The sequence below is a fragment of the Heptranchias perlo genome, chromosome 13, assembly GCF_035084215.1.
Source record: "Heptranchias perlo isolate sHepPer1 chromosome 13, sHepPer1.hap1, whole genome shotgun sequence".
NCBI lineage: Eukaryota > Metazoa > Chordata > Chondrichthyes > Hexanchiformes > Hexanchidae > Heptranchias > Heptranchias perlo.
The window spans coordinates 47,485,624-47,505,423 of record NC_090337.1 but is presented as its reverse complement, the minus strand read 5'-3'; the positions used below and the strand labels follow the sequence as shown (position 1 = coordinate 47,505,423).

Below are 19,800 nucleotides of genomic sequence, written 5' to 3'. Positions count from 1 at the left end.
CTTCTGTAGTGGCCATATTGTGTGTGGAATTTGAGTATGGAGATTCCACATAAACATGGTGCACAGTCTTAGTAAATAATAATCCATATCAGTAATTAATATTTGTAACAATATTCCTCAAAAGGTGTGACTTTTATGAGCAAGGTTACCTGAATGTTTGCCTTTTGTTATTTATTAAAGTTTAAAGCTTAATGAAATGCATGAAACCAGCAGGTGCTTACTTTTCCCAAGCTTAGTACAGTTTGCTGATCGGTAAAACTTATGGGTATTAGTGCCTACAGTCGCCTTCCTTTATCAGCGTGCCTGCAAGCGGCAAGAAAACTAGGAATCAAGGAAATTCGCCATCTGTGCTGTTTTGAATGGGGAGAACGGAGTTATTATAATTAACTGTTTCAGCGAGGGTCTCGGCGCAGTCAAATGGCCCAGGAAATTTTGGTATGGTGTTAAACTAGTGTAAATCACTTGTGCCATAATTTCCTGGAATTACTGCACTGGAATAATGCCACAAGCTGCAGAGGATGCAAGTTTTCAGGAAATTCCGGGCTAACTTCTTTCTAATGGTGGGAATGTAGGGTAGTGCTAATAATTATGATTACAATTCAGGAGCTTTATATATTCAAGTAAGTTGAATTTTACATACAGCCATACAGCAGAACTGGAAGATAAGCACTTTTACACCTGAGATTGGCAGTGATGCCAGGTGCATGGTACTCCTGCTACTGAAGACAGTCTTCGATATAAAAGACCCAATCTATGTGATCCTATTGGAATCAGAGACATTCATTGCTGTGGATCCTAGGAGCCACTGTCTCTTTCCATGTCTTCCGTATCTACCTGGTAAACATCGAAGCTGGTTGTGAGCTTGCATCATGATGCACAATTGCTGCGTCACATACTAAATATAATTTCCTATTTTCTCCTTTATGCCCAGATACTTCAATTCAAATCAGGGAGTCTAACTCTCACATAATTTCTATTCAATTATTTAGTACTACACAACCCAGAGGACTTTGAAGTTTGATTCCTCTAATTCACAGCACTTTGGCTCAATTTTTTTTTGCTCTTTATTTTCTGTTGAGATGTTGCTCACTTCCAAATAATTCCCTTCAGCCCAGTAGGTGGGACAGTTCTGACCACAGACATCTCACTGCATTCCTTTACAGTACGAACTAAGGGGTGAGCATGTTTGTGATCTGCTGCTAAGTAGCACAAATCTACTCAACCCTTAATTGGCAAACAAAATCAATGTACTGATGTGAGTGGCCTGGCGAGCCAATATATCGCGTCCTTCCAATGCAGGACATCCATGAAAAAAAAACGTGTTTCTTTCCGCTTTCATGGAAACTGTTCCACATCTCAAGAAAAGCAAGAAGGCAGATTCTTGTTCACAGTGAGACAAGTCTGCAAGTAAACCTGGAAAGAAAAGCAGAAATTGAGCACGATCATGTAAATACAGAATACACATTCACTAAGGTGTATACACTATTGGACAAGAAAATACAATTCTTGCACACGACTGTATTTATCAACACCTCTTGGTCAGGAAAAGGGTATGTATTTTAAAAGTGAAATGATTCCTTGTGCGAACTCGGCACCAAGTGCAGTGCTTCATGCTGGAGTGTCAGTTTACAGTTTTAAATGCTGGTGTTCCATAGCACGATATTAAAATAATTTTATGGGCCATATTGTACAATGTGAGTAAGTGTATGGAGGAAGATTATCAATTTAAATAAGCGAACAGTGGCATCTGGAGACTTCTAAAATTAGATTTATTAAATTAAAATAAAGAAGAATTCTTCAGAAAAAGAGACATTTTCTTTTAGTAAATCAGGAGATGTGTCCTCAGGAAAAAAATGATAACATCAAACTATTAACTGATACCTAAGGGACGAACTTATGTTATTTCCTTAAGGAGAGCCTGAAATGGAACTTTCAGGTAGGTTTTAGCATAAAACCAAATGACACTAACATCGTAACATATGTGCTACACTAAGGTATAAGGTAGCTCAAAGGAAAAGTTGTCAGCCTGGACTCAATTAGACTTCAAAGCATGTGGCAACACAATATTCCTGGACTGAAAGTCTGTGGTGCAAATAATTAACGCATGTCTGTTTCATGCATAATTTTTATTCAAGCAAGGAATTCCAGTGGAGCATTTTCATTCTGTCTCATTATAGAGAATCATACAATATCGTATATTTCTGTATGGCCCTCTAGTATGGAAAAACAACCCCAAATGCTTTGCAGGGTGGAGTTAAAAATAGGGATTAATAAATCATAACACTTTTTTAAATGCTTTTTTAAAACTCTACACTTTTTTCCTTTCTCCAAGGTGATATTGGTCAGCTGAGAAGACAAGCAAGTGAACTTTTGTCAGGCCTTTGCTAAAGTGACTCTCAAGTCAATTTCTTGAAGCAGAGAAGATACAGGGCTATGGGGAAAGAGCGGGGCAGTGGGATTAGTTATGGATTTCTTTAACAAAGTATGGGCATCAACACGATGGGCTGAATGGCCTCCATCTGTACTGTAAACCTCTATGGTTCTATGGTAGGGGGTGGATGAAAGTATTTTGCACCGAGCTGTCCACTGATTTTCTTCCTTTCTTCATGGACCTCTTGAAGAAATACGTTCAACATTCACTCTGCATATCCTGTGATGGCATGACTGAGGTTGGGCACCTAAAATCTGTTCAATAACATGATAGTTTAAAGCGCTGTGTCCCTGTACTACCCAGGCATAACATTTTATGAGCAACAATTTCTGTGTTTGATATCAAATCTGACCAATGTACAAATTGCTTTATACTTTTAGTATTCAGATCTTTTCTTTATTGGGTATCCTGACTTGTACACATCAGAACTGACTCTCTAATCTTAAGTTCTTTGAATACATGCTGGCAGTAAGGAATTTCACCCACCACCAATCGTAACTGCATTCTCTGTGATTTTCTGATATGCGCTGGTGGCAAGCAAGAGTTAATGTAGATTTATCAGATGTATTCGTGTATTTAATGCCTGCAATATGTGACAATGTTAAAGAACACACAATTGGAATAAAAATTATTCCATGGCCCTGTTGAAAGTCCAATTATAATCATAAAAGCAGCTGAATCCTCGATGACACAAACTACTGATAGTGCAGCTGCTTTGTTGAACCCCATGGGCTCGATTTTAGCGTCTGGTTTCCTGTGCGTTATCGGCGGGGCGGGCTCCAAAATGTCAATTTCCACGTGCGGGAGCAGATCACGCTGAGATCCCGGCCACTTCCGGGTGCCGCGCTGACGTGCGGGGCTGCGTGCGCGGCCCCCGCTGGTGGGAATCCCGCAGGCAATTAAAGCCAGCGGGGTTCCACTTGAGTGTACTTACCTTGCTTGTTGAGGTCATTAAATGAGCTGAATCAGCTGTCAAAACAGGAAGTGTGGGATTTTACCTTCAAGGCAGAGTGTTTCACACACTGGGGGAAACAGTCTCCCTTCAACCGGTCGTGTTCCAGCCAGCAGCCTGTGGCAGGTGCCAAGGTGCACTCCACAGCGGGTGGGAGAGCCCTCACCCACACAGGAGGCCACCGCATCACATAGGGCAACCCCTGCCCTCCACCACCCCCCACCAAGCCAGAGGACAGACCGACGTGAAACCGCAGCCCCAGTGCGAGGAACCATCTACCTACCCTGCACAACCCCTCAGACCAACACCTGCCAGATGGGTGGTGCGTTGACATCCTCGGAGGACGAACAGCATGACCAGCCCCAGCAGCCTCGCAGTCCACGCCGTCCGCCTCGGAGACGTGGAGCCCCCCAACACGGTGCTGTGGCACACCCACCTGCACAGCAGGAGGGAGGGCAACCGCAGAGAGAGATGCGTCGCAGGAGGCACTACCCTCAGCACAGGGTGTACAGACCGAGGCTCAGCTTCATGGACCTCTCCGAGGAGCAGTGCATACGTCGGCTCAGAGTCAATCGCCAGGTAGTCGCCAACATCTGCAGCCTCCTTAACGACGAGCTGCTCCCTGATGGACCAAGCAGCATCTTCTTACCTGTCGCCGTCAAAGTCACCACTGCCCTCAACTTCTTCGCATCCGGATCCTTCCAGGGTGCCACCGGGGACATCACCGGGGTCTGTCAGTCGTCTGCACACAAGTGCATAAGGCAGGTCACCGATGGGTTGTTCCGCAGGGCCTCGCACTACATCAACTTCACCATGGATGAGCGCAGCCAGATGGAGAGGGCGGTTGGATTCCATGCCATGGCTGGCTTCCCACGGGTACAGGGTGTAATCGACTGCACCCACATCGCAATACGGGCACCTCCGCATGAACCAGGGCTGTTCATCAACAGGAAGGGGTATCACTCCATGAACGCCCAGCTCATCTGTGACCACCGCCAGAGATTCCTACACGTGTGTGCCAGATACCCCGGCAGCTGCCACGATGCCTTCGTCCTCAGGGAGTCCACCGTCCCGCCCATCCTCCACGCACCCAACGCCGGCAACGGCTGGCTCCTCGGCGACAAGGGGTATCCCCTACACACGTGGCTCATGACCCCTCTGAGGAACCCCATCACCGAGCCGGAGCGTCGGTACAATGACAGCCACACTGCTACCAGGTCTACAATTGAGCAGGCTATAGGGCTGCTCAAGATGCGCTTCAGGTGCCTTGATTGTTCTGGGGGAGCGCTCCAATACACACCATTCAGAGTGGGACGAATCATAGTTGTCTGCTGTGCCCTGCACAACATGGCCCAACAGAGAGGGGTGCCGCTGGAGGAGGCCTCATCCACACCCGCCACCCACATTGAGGACGGCGATGAGGACGAGGAGGAGGAGGTGGAGGAGGAGGGGGAGGAGGAGGACGCGCCAGAGGATGGTGGACGACCCATGCGCCGAAACACGACTCACCGGGATGCTCGCCGGGCCAAGGAGGCACTCATACGTCAACGGTTCTCCTAGAGTCAGACAGTGCGAGGCGCTCGCATCTCCTCACCTGCACATGCGAGGGGCCATACCAGCCCCCTCCACTGAAGAGTGTTGCCAGTACTCCTGCACCCACAGCAGTGTGCCCAATGGGCGGCAGCAGGTGTTCGCCGTCATGATGGGCTGCACGGAACGCACCTATTGCACAGGCCGCGGAAGAATGGACGAGAGGTGGCAGGAGTGGTGAGAACGATAGTGTTTAATATGTACAATGTGAAATACTATAAACAAAAAGTGTACAAATTAACAGACACCCTGGTGCATTCCCTTTGTGCTTATAACGCCTTTGGATTTCTTTTGCGGGTACCCCTACGTGGTGCTACCCCTGTGGCTCCAGCAGAGGTAGTGGCAGGTTGCTCCTGTTCTCGCCCTGACTGGGTAGATGCTTTGGGCGGACGGCCCCTGGGTTTCGGTGCCCGTGAGGGCACCTCCACAGACTGCTCCTCCTGCGCCGGGGCAGGGGCAGACTCGGCCACCTGGAGAGGAGGCACCATTGCGGGTACTGGTTGAGAGGGGGGCAACGGGTGGGACGTGGGGGCACCTTGAGAAGCGTCCCCGCTTCCATGTCCCCAGTCACCATCATCCCTCTCGTGGCCTCGGCCCACATCACCCCTTCCACCCTGCTGGACGGCAGTTTGGATGGCATGTGTGAGGCCTTTCCAGGCCACCCCTAGTGTATCCGTCAGCCTGTTTATGGCGGCAGAATGTTGCTCACCCTGAATCCGTACAGCCGTTGTCAGGGCCTGCACGGACTCGATGTGGAGCTGTGCGTGACGCTCGAGGGAGGCCAGCCTGTCATCCACCGCAGACGCTCCCGCACCTACCCGTGACACTGTGTCGCCGGTACCCTCCTGTGCCTGCGCCACCAATGCCCGCATGCAGGAGTTGGACTCCTCCATCGCCTGCGCAATTGTGGACAATGCGCGTGGCACCTCTCCCAGTACCTCGGCAATTAGCTGGTGCCCCTCGACGACTCTCCTTTTCACTGGTGGCCCTCTGGGTTCAGCATCTGGGTCCGGCTGAGCAGAGCCTGGAGATGAGTGCTCCCACCGACGCGGACCCTCCGCGGCTGCCCCTGCCACCAGGGTCTGCTCATGCTCACTCGTGCGCGGTGAATCACCAAGTGCAACCCCAACTAGTTGGCGAGGGGGACCCACCGAGATGCGTGTCTCTGCGCTGGTGGATGGTTGGCTCAGATGTGACGATGCACCCTCAGAGACCGCCATGTCCTCTGAGGAATCGCCCTCCTCAATCACAGCGCTCGCAGACGGCCCTGCAAGAGAACAGAGGGCACTATGAGGCATGTGCACCAACGTTACGGTGCGCCTGATGGCAGGTGATGATACGGTCACTCGCGATCATGGGTGTTGAGTGTCAGCTTTCCCTTACCGGCCGTTTCTGCAGCGACAGACTCGCCATCTGTGACAGACAGGCAATGTGGCGTGCCGGCGAGGTCGAGTGCCTCCACCTCTGCGTCTGTCAGGTCGACCACGTGCGGCGGGCCACCTCCGGTGCGTGCCCTTTCCCTGTTGTTCTTGCTTCTCTTCTCCTGTCAAGGCAAAACACAGATGCGTGAGTGGGTGCGTATTGCATAGTGACACGCATCGAGCATCGGTGTGGGTGGGTTGAGCGTGGGGCAGATGGATGGGAGGATGCGTGTGCCACATGCCCATCCCATTGCATGGGGATTGGGGTGTGTGGTAGTGTTCGGGTGGGGACAGGGACAGTGGGTACTTGTGGGCATGGCGAGGATGGTGAGTGAGTGGCTGTGAGGATTGCTGCGGGAGCGCTGTGGTGGCTGTGCAGGAGGGGTTGTGATCTGTTTGGCGTGATGGTGGGGACGGGCTGTGGGAGGGTGCGTTGGTGTACTCACCTTGCCGGACCTAGTGAGGTCATTGAACCGCTTGCGGCACTGCTCCCATGTCCTGGGGGTGTTGGCCCTGCTGCTGACCTCCGCCGCCACCTCTGCCCATGCCTTCCTGGTGGCGGCGGCAGGGCACTTGCGTCCATCCGCAGGGAACAGCGTGTCCCTCCTCCTCCTCACGCCCTCCAGCATCAGCTGCAGCGCGAGGTCCGAAAAACGTGGCGCAGCCTTTCCCCTGGTTTGAGCCATCATGTCTTGCCTACTGATTGCAGCAGGAGGGGCTTTGGGAGACTGCCCCTTTAAGTGGAGCTCCTACATCGCGTCGACGGTAGTGCGCATGCGCAGCCCGCCGGCACGCAGCTGGGGAGCGGACAACCCGGAAGCAGGGCTTAATCAGTTCAATTATCCCGCGATCGCACGGGGGGCGCACGCAATTAGCCGTCCGCGTTTTCCACGCTCCCGGAGGACCACCCGCTGGGAACCCGCAGGTCTGCTAAAATCGAGCCATGAGTTTGTAAAAACTAGCTTCAACTGTAAAGTACAGTTTTAAAAAAAAAAACTATTTTCAAAGTACAAACATAAACTTATGACCTTGATTCACATTGCTTTTCAGTTCTCGGTTCACTCATTTTTCCTGAAAAGGTATTAAAAATGTTGCTATTCCAGTCACACTTTTGGAATATTTATTTTTACAAAAATATTAATAAAATGCAGTACCAGTTTAATTTATGTCAGCTAAAATTTTGATGGGTTTGCTGGTGTATTTTCAGTGGCTGTAAAATGTATTCAGCTACTTAATATTACAGTGCTGTTCATCTACTGTCAACTATCTTTTCTATCCTGATGAAAAATATTGTGGAGCGAGAGTGCCATTAGCAGAGTGTTGGGCTTCCAGTCAAAGGCACTGGGTTTGAATCCCAGTCTTCATTGTGCTCTATGGGTTAGTTTGTGCCTGAATTTGCAGTAAGCACTACCATCCTACCAAGTTCTTGTGCCCGGATACTGAAAAGGAAAACCTGCCCTGCGACGCCCTGAGGTGAGACATTTTTGAGGTGTGCATCTCTCGGGCCACATTTTTAGTTGTGAGACTCCTTTGAACTGCATGACACAATGGGTGGGTGCGTGTTACATCCAAGACTTTTAATTATATAGATTGTACATTATAAAACATCATCATCGTATATTCTTTGTACTTTTGAGCTCTAGAAATTGGACCTTTCCATTCCTGCCAATGACTTTGGTATCTAGCTTTTACAAACCTGAAGACTTCAATCTCTAGCCCCAAGTTTAACCTAACCTATCCAGGAACGGTGGCTTCAGGTCAGATACCCAATTTACAGCCCTCGGATACCCGTTCCACACCCCGCCCCATTTTACACTCTATTGAAGTATATCCGACCCGAACCAGCCCCATTTCCGCTGGGTGAGCTCGGTTAAAATCAGAGATAATAACTTAAAATCTGTTCCACTATTAGGAATTACAGCAGCAAATATAAATTTTTCCTTATTGCGCAGTTCCCAAGTTTCCTAATGTAAACTCCTTGGTCCTGGAACTTATATGTTTTAAAGGATTCATTTATACTCTATGAAAAATTAGCTCGTCTAAAATCATTCTGTGTGTGACTTAGGTGCTGCAATATAGAGTATCTTATGGCTGATGAGGAAATCTGCGTTTCAATTCCAGCCTCCGAACATTCATACTTTCATTTCCTCCAGGGGGCAAACTTTAGCATTTTTGGGGAAGTCATCTTTGGGAGGGAAAACAGGCAATGTTTCTTTCAACACTACTGAGTTGATTAAAAAGGGTCACTGTGCCCTCCACGGGTTGAACTATCCATCTCTACCAATTAAGTAACATAGCACTGGATGCAGGACAGTTGGGTTTATTTTGGGGAATGCAGTTCAGAATGGGATATATAAATGTAGCCTGTACTACTTTGTATTTTAGTATCTATAATGATGGAAAGAACACTGAAGTGTAATGGTCATTATTGATCCTTGGTAAAAGGGAAGTTCCATTCCTCCCCAAATTGACATTTTTAAATGTGGCATTTCTAGGGAATTCCATTCCTATAGGCTCTTTAAAATGTAGCTTTCTTTGTAGCATTATTCATCGCCAAACTCTTATAAAAGAACTGTCTAGGGTGGCTGAGTGGAGTCCTATCTTATTTCAGATGATAGAGCACTTTCCAATGCTGGTATAAAGTAGAGTAAAATTTATTTGTAGGTGTTAACCATGGCTCAGTTGGTAGCGCTTTCATCTCTGAGTCACAAGGTTGTGGGATCAAGCCCCACACCAGAGACTTGAGAACAAAATCTAGGCTGACCCTCCGGTGCAGTACTGAGGGAGTGCTGCACAGTTGGAGGTGCAGTCTTTCGGATGAGATGTTAAGCAGAGGCCCCGACTGCCCTCTCAGGTGCACGTAAAAGATTCCATGGCACTATCTCGAAGCAGAGCAAGGGAGTTCTCCTGGTGTCCTGGCCAAAATTTATCCCTCAATTAACATTACTGAAACAGATTATCTGGTCATTATCACATTGCTGTTTGTGAGACCTTGCTGTATGCAAATTGTCTACCTTGTTTCCTACACTTCAACAGTGACTACACTTCAAAAGTACTTCATTGGCTGTAAAACACTTTGGGATGTCCCGAGGTCGTGAAAGGCGCCATATAAATGCAAGTTCATTCATATTTCTGCTTCCTGCAAACCATCATGTACCATCTACTACAGCTACAAGAGACATTTTATTAATTTAAAATTAATGCAGATAAATTAAAATAGGTCCTTCTTTGGTTCAATTATTTTATAGGCATTTGATTATCTTTGTGTAAATGATTTGCGATATCGCGTTGAATCTCAATGAAGTTTACCCATATCTGGAGTGCATGTTGCACAACCACTATGTTTGTTCTGTAGTCACAAACATCACTGTGCAAACACACTGGTAATAACTGGCTTTTTTTATAACTGATTGGAGTCTGTACAATACCCTTCGTAATATCAGGTAAAGGCTGTAGTAACATTTCCTCACTTTGTCAGGGGCTTCCTGCTTGGCAAAGCCGTATTCCTGCTCTATACTGATTCTGCACAGATTTGGATGCAATATCGTTGGTGAAGGAAAGTGGTTCTGATTGTACAGAAATGTTTTGATAATGCTTGCATTGTGTTACAACAACTGTTGCTAACTCGAGATATTAAATAGTTTCAAACCTTGTGATGTGATATGACGCAAGTTCAGTGCTAATGCAGACCAGAGTACAAAGGCAGACTGGGCCTGGTATTTTTCATTATATCCTGACCAGCAGACTTGAACCACCTTAGAACACTTTCATTTGTTGTGCTTATCAGATCATTTTAGGAGAACCTTGTGATATGTAATCCATATTTATATTGCAGAACCACTTCAGCAAAGCACTTCTGCAATGTTGCCTGAGGGTCCATTTGCATTGCAGGGAAGTTTGCATTAAGAGGACAGCAAAGAAACAGTGAATGTTCAGAAGTCTCGGAGTCACAATCTGTGGCTTTGTTTCTGGTTGCAGTACCCTACCCCCAGCTGAGGAAGGTCCCCAGAACACTACTGGGCGATAACACCCCATCGCTGGTCTGTACGGATGGGTTGAACCACTCGGCCTGTTGGCAGCTACAAAAATAATCTTCTGCGTCTCTGGGAGGCACTGCTGCTTCCAAAACGACTGACATACAAAACAGCTTTCTCACTGGGTTTTGGACCCTCTGGAATCAGCGGTGCTGCGCTGTTTACTTTACCGTGCTACAATTGTCAGGATTGATGTCTGCAACATCGCTGCGAAGGACAAATTAGAAAGTACTACGTAAAACCAAACTCTTAAAGAATGGGACAGTTGTACTATTACTGACTGAGGATTAAAAATCAGTCTGCATATATAACTGTTCATTTGACTTATTTTTGGATTGCATATAAATTTGACTTCAGTTTCGATTGAGCCCTTTTCATTAAAGTGGGCGATCTGGAGTTGAACTCAATAAATAGCTCACAAACAGTCAGACTGTTTTTCATAGGTTTCTTGTTTCAGCTACAAAAAGATACAAATCTCTGACTTTACCTTTTCCACCTTCCTACTGCACTTCTGTTGACATTTGATCACATACCTATTTGTGACCATATCCAGATTGTGAAGGTTTAAATATTTACTCAGCTCATTTAGATTCATTATATATGAAATCCTCCTGAAATGGCATCTTTACAAGCAGTCAGGTAAGTTTAATTGTAAACAATTTTACAACACCAAGTTATAGTCCAGCAATTTTATTTTAAATTCACAAGCTTTCGGAGATTTTCTCCTTCCTCAGATTTTCTCCTTCCTGAGGAAGGAGAAAATCTCCGAAAGCTTGTGAATTTAAAATAAAATTGCTGGACTATAACTTGGTGTTGTAAAATTGTTTACAATTGTCAACCCCAGTCCATCACCGGCATCTCCACATCATAGGTAAGTTTAAAGCTGTTCTATAGATGTAGATTGATAAGGCTGCCCTTTGAGGGAGTTTTGTGCCTTTCTACATTGAATGTATAACTGACTATAGTCATCTGCAATCCTCATGTTAAAAGCAGGTTTTTAGGAATAACAACAACAACTTGCATTTATAACTCACCTTTAATGTCAAAAAACATCCCATGCTGATTCACAAAGGCCTAAGGGGAAAAAATGGATGCCAAGCCAAAGAAGGAGATGTTAGGAGGGGTGACGTAAAGCTTTGTCAAAGGGATGGGTTTTAAGAAGGGTCTTAAAGGAGAAGGGAGAGGTGGAGAGGTTTAGGGAATTCAAAGGTCACGGGGCCTACGTGGCTGAAGCCACAGCTGCCAACAGTGGAGCAAAGGGACAACACATAGACAACAGAAACCAGGAGAACACTCCCTCTCCTGAAGACATTGGTTACTGCTGGGATTCAGTTCCATCGTCAGCCCACTGGCACCTGAAATAACCATTCTTCATGTGTGAGCCTAGATGTTGAGTGTTGGCAAGCTACTTAACTATAGGAGACATCACAGTTGAGTCTGATTGTGTTCTCACCAGCTGTCCACACATGCATACTTTCCAGCAGAAACCACTTAATAGCTATCAGAAGCTGTTCAATCCTACACTACCATATTGTTAGCTGTGATTGGGGGTGAAATTGGTCGTCGCCAGTTGAGCGAAGTAAAGTCAATGGAAAAGAAAATTGGGCTCGGTGTAAAATGGGCTGCCCGTTTTACACTACTGGCTTAGATCATTTTCACCCCCATTATCTTTTCAATTCAAATTCTCCATCCTTTCTCTATATTTCTTAATTCCAAGTACATAGCTCCCACTCAAACACTTCATGTGATTCTGAATCTATGGCATACCAAGGTGATCAATGACCAGTATGGCCGGATTGGCCACTAAAATGTCACCAATCATTTCTGGAAGACTTGGCACACCTGGCAATGATCATGGGGACCGGTTTTCTCAGGGTCTGGGTTAGAGGAGATGCATTTACAGAGTTGTGTCATCTGCCAGGCCACCAGCAGCTGCCACATAGCTTAGGACTGGTGCATGCAGTGACAGTAATTCTCAACTGTAGCCTGAAAAAATGACTGTACCGCTTTGCAAGCAAGCTGCAATGATGACCTCTAGGGATGGTGCTGGCTTAGAGGGCAACCTTGCTCACAAGCACCTCACGCAGCACCAGCTTGACTTTAGCAGCCATAAAACAGGGAATTGAGCGCTTATTTGCAGACTTGTGTCTGCACTTAGGATTCTATTTCCATTTGTTCTTTCCGGTCTCTTCTTAGTGCTCAGCCCCTACAGCCTGGCAAAGGACAGTTGAAATACCTTCTGAGGCTCTCCCAAAGCTTTCAGAATTTTTGTCCCACTATAGTAGCGCTTTCCTTTAATTGACCCCAACTGTTTAAATTTGACTTGCATGCAATTTTTCTCCCACCAAAAGAGGAAGTCTAGCCTATATATTCCACAAAACCAGTAGTTTTGTGCTCTTAGCCATTTTTTGTCATTGTACTACAGAACAAGGTAGCTGCTGGCTACACATGCATAATCTCTAAACTAGGGAGGACTTAGTCTAGCAGAGGGAAGTTCCATAATCCAAAAGTTGATAAATCGGGAAGGAATCTTCAGATCATATAGCCAAAGTTAGAGATTATAAAGGGATTACGGTGATATGCAGGCCCAGAGCAAAAGTAAAGATAGAATTTGGCCCAAAGCCAGGCCTAGAACAAAAGGAATAAAAACCACAGTTGGACCAAAGCCAGGATGGGTCATCTGACCCCAGTAGAGGAGTTAAGGAGTTAACAAGACTGAACCATGGATTAACTGCACTGTTAATTCTTTTGTAGTGTATGTTGTGTGGGGGGAGGAGCAGGGGAGAGATGTTATAAATGAAAGGAATGTACTGTGTTGCTTCAGGCAAGCTGGTTGACTGGTTCATTTTTTTTTGCCAGATCTGCTGCTGGATCTGAATTTGGGACACCGACAAAGGTTTGTGTTGTAGTCCAGGTTGTTTAGTTTTATTTTTACCTATTGTTGGTAAAATTCTTCCATTTTTATTGTAGGTCCGTTTCAACAGCAACGGTTTCAACGACTGCCAATTCTGCAGCTGCCAAAAATCATGTTTGCCAGCCTCAGTACTTCCTCCCCACCTCAAAGGCAATCAAAGCGATTTTAAAAGAACGTACTGACATTCTGGCTGCTTAGTACAATACAGTTCTTAGGAACAAGTTTAAAAAACATACAGCACCTTTTGAACAAAAACTGTTTGGGGACACGTAGATTACTGGTGCATGCAGACATTTAAAAAAAATTATTATGGATGGACCAGGATATCTTAAATTGTGTTGATTAAGGTAGGGGCAGGACTGAAACATCTGAGGCTGGGAGGAGATACTCATCCACTGTGGGTTTCACTTTCACAAGCACTTTTGGTTAACTGGGTGCCTGACACATGGAAACCCATCACCAGGTATAAGAGTTTCCGACTTGTACTATTCCGTTTGCTGGAATATTTGTGCTCTCCTTATAGGAAAATATCCCACTTAACTAAGACCAGAGAGTTTAGGAGCAGGTTGGCTGAGCCAAGGCTTAGAGAACCCTAAGGGCATCACTAGAATTTATCCAGATGAAACTGTGCAACTGACAATTACAGAGCACTGGTAAGCTCACCAATGCTTGCCCAGCTAGGACCATCCCATCCATTAATAGTATTGATTTGCATGGTTATTTGAAGCCGAATGTGAAGAATTTCAGTCACATCTGCTTCTTTAGGTTTCTAGTGAGCCAGGTTGGCTGGTCGATCATTAATAGAGCGTTGGTGTCCTGTGGAAATGCCTGGTTTAGATATTGCAAACTAAAATCCCAAAGAGATTGTAGTTACCTTCGGCCCACCCACTCCTTCCCCCCCCTGCTCTCCCTCCCCACCACCCCACTCTCTCCCTTCCTCCCCCACCCCACTCCCTTCTTCCACCCCCACCCTCTTCCCTCCCCTCCCTCCCCACCGTCAAAACTGTTCATGATTTTGAACACGTCTATCAAATCTCCTCTTAACCTTCTCTGTTCTTCACCCCACCTCCCCATCCTCTCCCTCCTCCCCCACCCTCCCTCCCTCCCTCCCTCTCCCCCCACTGCCCCCTCCCCCCTGTCAAAACCATTCATGATTTTGAACACCTCTATCAAATCTCCTCTTAACCTTCTCTGTTCTTCAGCTTTTCCAGTCTCTCCACATAACTGAAGTCCCTCATCCCTGGTACCTTTCTGGTAAATCTCTTCTGCACCCTCAGTAAGGCTTTGACATCCTTCCTAAAGTGTGGTGCCCAGAATTGAATACAATACTCCAGCTGTGGCCTAACCAGTGTTTTATAAAGATTTAGCATAACTTCCTTACTTTTGTAATCTATTTATAAAGCCCAGGATCCCATATGCTTTTTTTAAACAGCCTTCTCAACTTGACCTGCCACCTTCAAAGATGTGTGTATGTGCACCCCAGGTCTCTCTGTTCCTGCACCCACTTTAAAATTGTACCATTTAGTTTATATTGCCTCCCCTCATTCCTCCTACCAAAATGCATCACGTCACACTTCTCTGCGTTAAATTTCACCTGCCATGTGTCTGCCCATTTCACCAGTCTGTCACGTTGTTTACTACATTTCCGAGTTTTGTATACCCAAGTCCAGGTCACTAATATATATCAAAAAGAGCAGTGGTCCTAATACTGACCCCTGGGGAACACCACTGTATATCTCCCTCCAGTCTGAAAAACAACCGTTCACCACTACTCTCTGCTTTCTGTCCCCTAGCCAATTTTGTATCAACGTTGCCACTGTCCCTTTAATCCCATAGGCTTTAATTTTGCTTACAAGTCTATTATATGGTACTTTATAAAATGCCTTTTGAAAGTCCATATACATATCAACCACACTACCCTCATCAACCCTCTCTGTTACTTCATCAAAGAACTCAATCAAATTAGTCAAACATGATTTTCCTTTAATAAATCCATGCTGACTTTCATTTATTAGCCCATACTTTTCTTAGTGCCAATTAATTTAGTTCTGGATTATCGTCTCTAAAAGTTTTCCCACCACTGTCGTCAGGCTGACTGGCCTGTAATTGCGGGGTTTATCCCTCTCGTGTTTTTTGAACAGAGGTGTAACATTTGCAATCCTCCAGTCCTCTGGCAGCACCCCCATGTATAAGGAGGATTGGAAGATTGTGGCCTGAGCCTCCGCAATTTCCACCCTTATTTCCCGCAGTAACCTAGGATGCCTCCCATCTGGACCGGGTGACTTTTCTACTGCCGATCTTTTAAGTAACTCCTCTATCTATTTTTATCCTATCCAATATCGCTACTACCTCCTCCTTTACTGCTACAACGGCAGCATCCTCTTCTCTAGAGAAGATGGATGCGAAGTATTCATTTCGTGCCTCAGCCACGCCCTCTGCCTCCACAAGAAGATCTCCTTTTTTGTCCCTAATCAGTCCCAGTTACAAAGTTACTGTCCTTTGACTACCCTTTTACTATTTATATGTTTATAAAAGACTTTTGTATTCCCTTTTATGTTAGCCATTAATCTATTCTCATACTCTCTCTTTGCCCCTCTTATTCCCTTTTTTAGATCTCCTCTGTACTTTCTGTATTCAGCCTGGTTCTCTACTGCATTATGAACCTTATATTCATAATAAGCCTCCTTTTTCTGTTTCATTTTAATCTCTATATCTTTAGACATCCAGGGAGCTCTAGCTTTGGATGCCCTTCCTTTCCCCCTCGTGGGAATGTGTCTACTCTTTACCCTAACCAACTCATCCTTGAAGGCCTCCCATTGATCAATTACTATTTGCCTGTTAATTTTTGATTCCAATCCACCTGGGTAAGACCCCTTTTCAACTCACTGAAATTTGCCCTCCTCCATTTTCATATTTGATTGTTGCTTGTCCTTTTCTATAACTATTCTAAACCTGATGATATTATGATCACTGTTCCCCAAGTGCTCCCCCACTGAAACATGCTCCACCTGCCCCACTTCATTCCCCAGAACTAGATCCGGCACTGTTTCCTTCCTGGTTGGGCAGGAAACACACTGTTCCAGAAAGTTATCGAACATATTTCAGGAATTCCTCCCCCTCTTTGCCCTTTACACTGTTACTGTACCAGTCTATATTGGGATAATTGAAATCCCCCATTATCATTATAGTGCTTGATTCTTTCTGTAATTTGCCTGCAAATGTTCCCCTCTATTTCCTCCCCACTATTTGGTGGCCTATAGTATACACCCAATAGCATAATAGCTCCTCTATTGTTCCTTAATTCTAACCAAATAGATTCTGTCTTTGACCCCAAAACTACATCATTCCTTTCCAGTGCTGGAATAGTTTCCTTGTTCAATACTGCCACCCACCTCCTTTCTTTCCTTCCCTATCTTTCCTGAATAACATGTAGCCAGGAATATTAAGTACCCAATCCTCCCTTTCTTTGAGCCAGCTCTCTGTTATTGCCAATATATCATAGTCCCATGTGGCGACCAGAGCCTGCAGTGCACCAACCTTATTTACCACGCTACGTGCATTTACGCACATGCACTCCAATCTCATTTTAGACTGCCGTGTATTTGCTCCCTGTTTGATCCCTCCTATTTCTGAACTATTCTTTACTCTATTGCTACTTGTCCCTCCCAGTCCTCTGTGCACCTTGTTTCTCCTCTCTAATGTTTCATCCTGGTGCCCACCCCCCTGCCAAATTAGTTTAAACCTTCCCCCACAGCATTAGTTAACCTCCCCGCAAGGACATTGGTCCCAACTCTGTCAAGGTGCAACCCATTCATCTTGATCAGATCCCTCCTGAAGCCCGCCCTCCTGCACCATTGCTCCAGCCACGCATTAATCTGTTTTACCGTACTATTCCTATGCTCACTCGCGTGTGGCACTGGGAGTAAACCAGAGATTAATACCTTTGAGATTCTGCTTTTTAACTTCCTCTGTAACTCCTGAAACTCTGACTGCAGAACCTCAACCCTTTTCCTTCCTATGTCATTGGTTCCCACATGGACCACGACTTTTGGCAGTTCCCCTTCCTCCCTCAAAATGTTCTGCACTCTCTCTGGATTGTCCTTTGTGTTTTGTTTCCATGTGGTTGAGTGGAACACCAAACCTGGATGGATTTTTTCCCCTCCTTTTCCTTTTGTGGAATTACCCTGTACCATACATTTTCCTCTTCTTCAGTTATCTGCTACCAGGCTTTCGTCACGTGTTGCTATGTAGACAGTTGCTGAAATGTGGTTGAAGGTTGGCTCACAGTGACTTGCCTTTTGATTTTCCCCTCACGCCAATGGGGAAAGTTGTGCTCAGACTTTCCCTGGAGCGCAGTGATTAAGTAAACATGGGCACAAACCCATGTCATCACCACGTTCGTTTGTATCCGAGCTTCAAGATATTGTGCCACTCCTTGGCAATTCTATAGCGAAACCTAGTTAAGCTCATATCACCCCTGACTTGAATATTTAATCGCTTAATTTATTCAGGCTCTTTTCTGCCAATTTGGAAAAATGCAAAAATAATAGCCCCCGATTTTAACCTAACCCACCGAGCAGGAATAGGGCGGGTTCGGGTCGGATGCCCATTTTGCACCCAGCCCGATTTTTCCCTCCATTGACTTCAATGGAGAGTCAGATCGGACGGGCTGTAAAAGCAGGTGAAGGACTCGAACCCGCCCCATTCCTGCCTGGTGGGCTAGGTTAAAATCAGGGCTAATAGTTCTTGCAGAAAAAGAATTTTGAAGATTCCCCTCACGCTACCTTGATGGCTCTGTTGGTAAGTGTGTTGCCTAGTGTAGAACTGAGCCATGCAAAGCAGGAAGATCCCAGCTATGATCCTGCTCTGCAATGAATTAGTTGACCTCAGCCAGGTAGTAGATGTTTTACAATTGGCTACTGAAGAAAAAGATTCAGCACTCAGTTGCTGTTCCCGATTGCTGTGCTGCTGGAATGTATGTGTGTTCATGTCAAGTCTCGATGGGATTATGCTCTTCTATGATCTTTTCTTCCACCACCGCACTCCTCCCCCCAACTCCGCCCCCCCCGCCACAATGAGTGACCGACTAACACTTGGGCCTTGATTTTAACTGGGGGGGCCAGTTTTCAGTGGGTGAGTTTAGATGTCAGTTCAAAATGCACCTGCTTCAGGAAAAAAGAGGCTCGGGGTATTTTAACTTCCGGGCCTCATTTAAATGCCACCCTTCCAGGCGGGAAGTTGGCAGGCAGTGGTGCAAATTTGCATGGCCCGGCAGTCACTTGCTGAGGAAGTAAGTCCATGGAATTAGCTGCCAGGCCGTTCCCTGGTGCTCCACCTTATTGTGAGGAGGGGCGAAATCGCAGATATCCTACGGCCCCACAAGGAAATTTTAAAAACATTCAAACTTGCCTTTATGCAGCTTTTCTCAGCCTGATCCATTCCCATGCTGGGTTGGCCTGGCAGGAACTGATTGCCATTTCCCGTTCAGGCTTCCGAGTAAACATCGCAGTTGGGTCCCGATGAGTTCGTCGGGACCTGACATGGATATACTAAAAAGGACCCCACCAACTTTGGCTGGCTGTCCTTGCCGCTTGCAGTAAAAGTCCCAGCAAGTCAGTTCCTGGCAAATCCAGGACAGGTAAATGACCTGGGCGATTTTAACTGCCTACCTGCCCAGTTTCCGACAAACATGTAGGGTTAAAATCACCCCCTTGCTTTCTGGGCTCCCACATAAAGAATGGACACTTGACCAAGGTATCATAGCATACACCAAACCCACTTGAGTCAGCTCCTTCATGACAGGAGGGGAAAATATTGCAGGAGGAAAAACATAACAGAAGAAAAATCTTTTCAGTTGCATCATCCTCCATCCAATTTCCCAGCTGAATTGCAATTTCAAAATCCCATTTTAGATCCTAACATTGCACCTGTCTTAAGATCATAAATCAGGTCTAGATGGGCTTTATAATAGAAAAACAAAGCAGCAGCAGGGTAAGACATCTGCTGAATGGTTTTCAACAAACAACAGATTCTTAGACATCTGTATTGGTACTCTCTCTGGAAGTAGAAATGGCATTTGATTGGATGGCATTGGAGTCTCTGATTGCAACACTGTAAATTTAATTTGGGACACAGTTTATTAGTTAACTCCAAATACTGCATCATAGCATAAAACTGAGAGCTCTGTTCAGTTGAATAGCCTCTTCCTTATTTGATCTTCACAATGACACCAGGCAGCAATGTGGTTTTTCATTTTGGCTGTTTATTACAGCTGGTAAAATTAATTGATGTGCTTGACTTCGGTAGTCTTGAGCATTATGTTTCATTTTATGCAGATAATGTCATTAACCCTGTGAAATCTTTCCTTATTAAAGCTACAGGGGACTATGATGAACTCTTTGCAAAGTCACAACACTAAAACTTGATGCCCCTTCATGCATAAGGCACTCATCCTGTTT

General features: G+C 45.8%; 1 long non-coding RNA gene across 1 annotated transcript in view; it reads left to right on the top strand.

Annotated features, from left to right (window-relative positions):
• The window catches only part of LOC137331081 (uncharacterized), a 59,679-nt gene that overhangs the window by 23,633 nt on the left and 16,246 nt on the right, over positions 1 to 19,800 (top strand). Inside the window, exon 2 of the long non-coding RNA XR_010965371.1 lies at positions 13,288 to 13,324. This is a non-coding gene — a long non-coding RNA (uncharacterized lncRNA). The remainder of the gene's footprint in view (positions 1 to 13,287; positions 13,325 to 19,800) is intronic.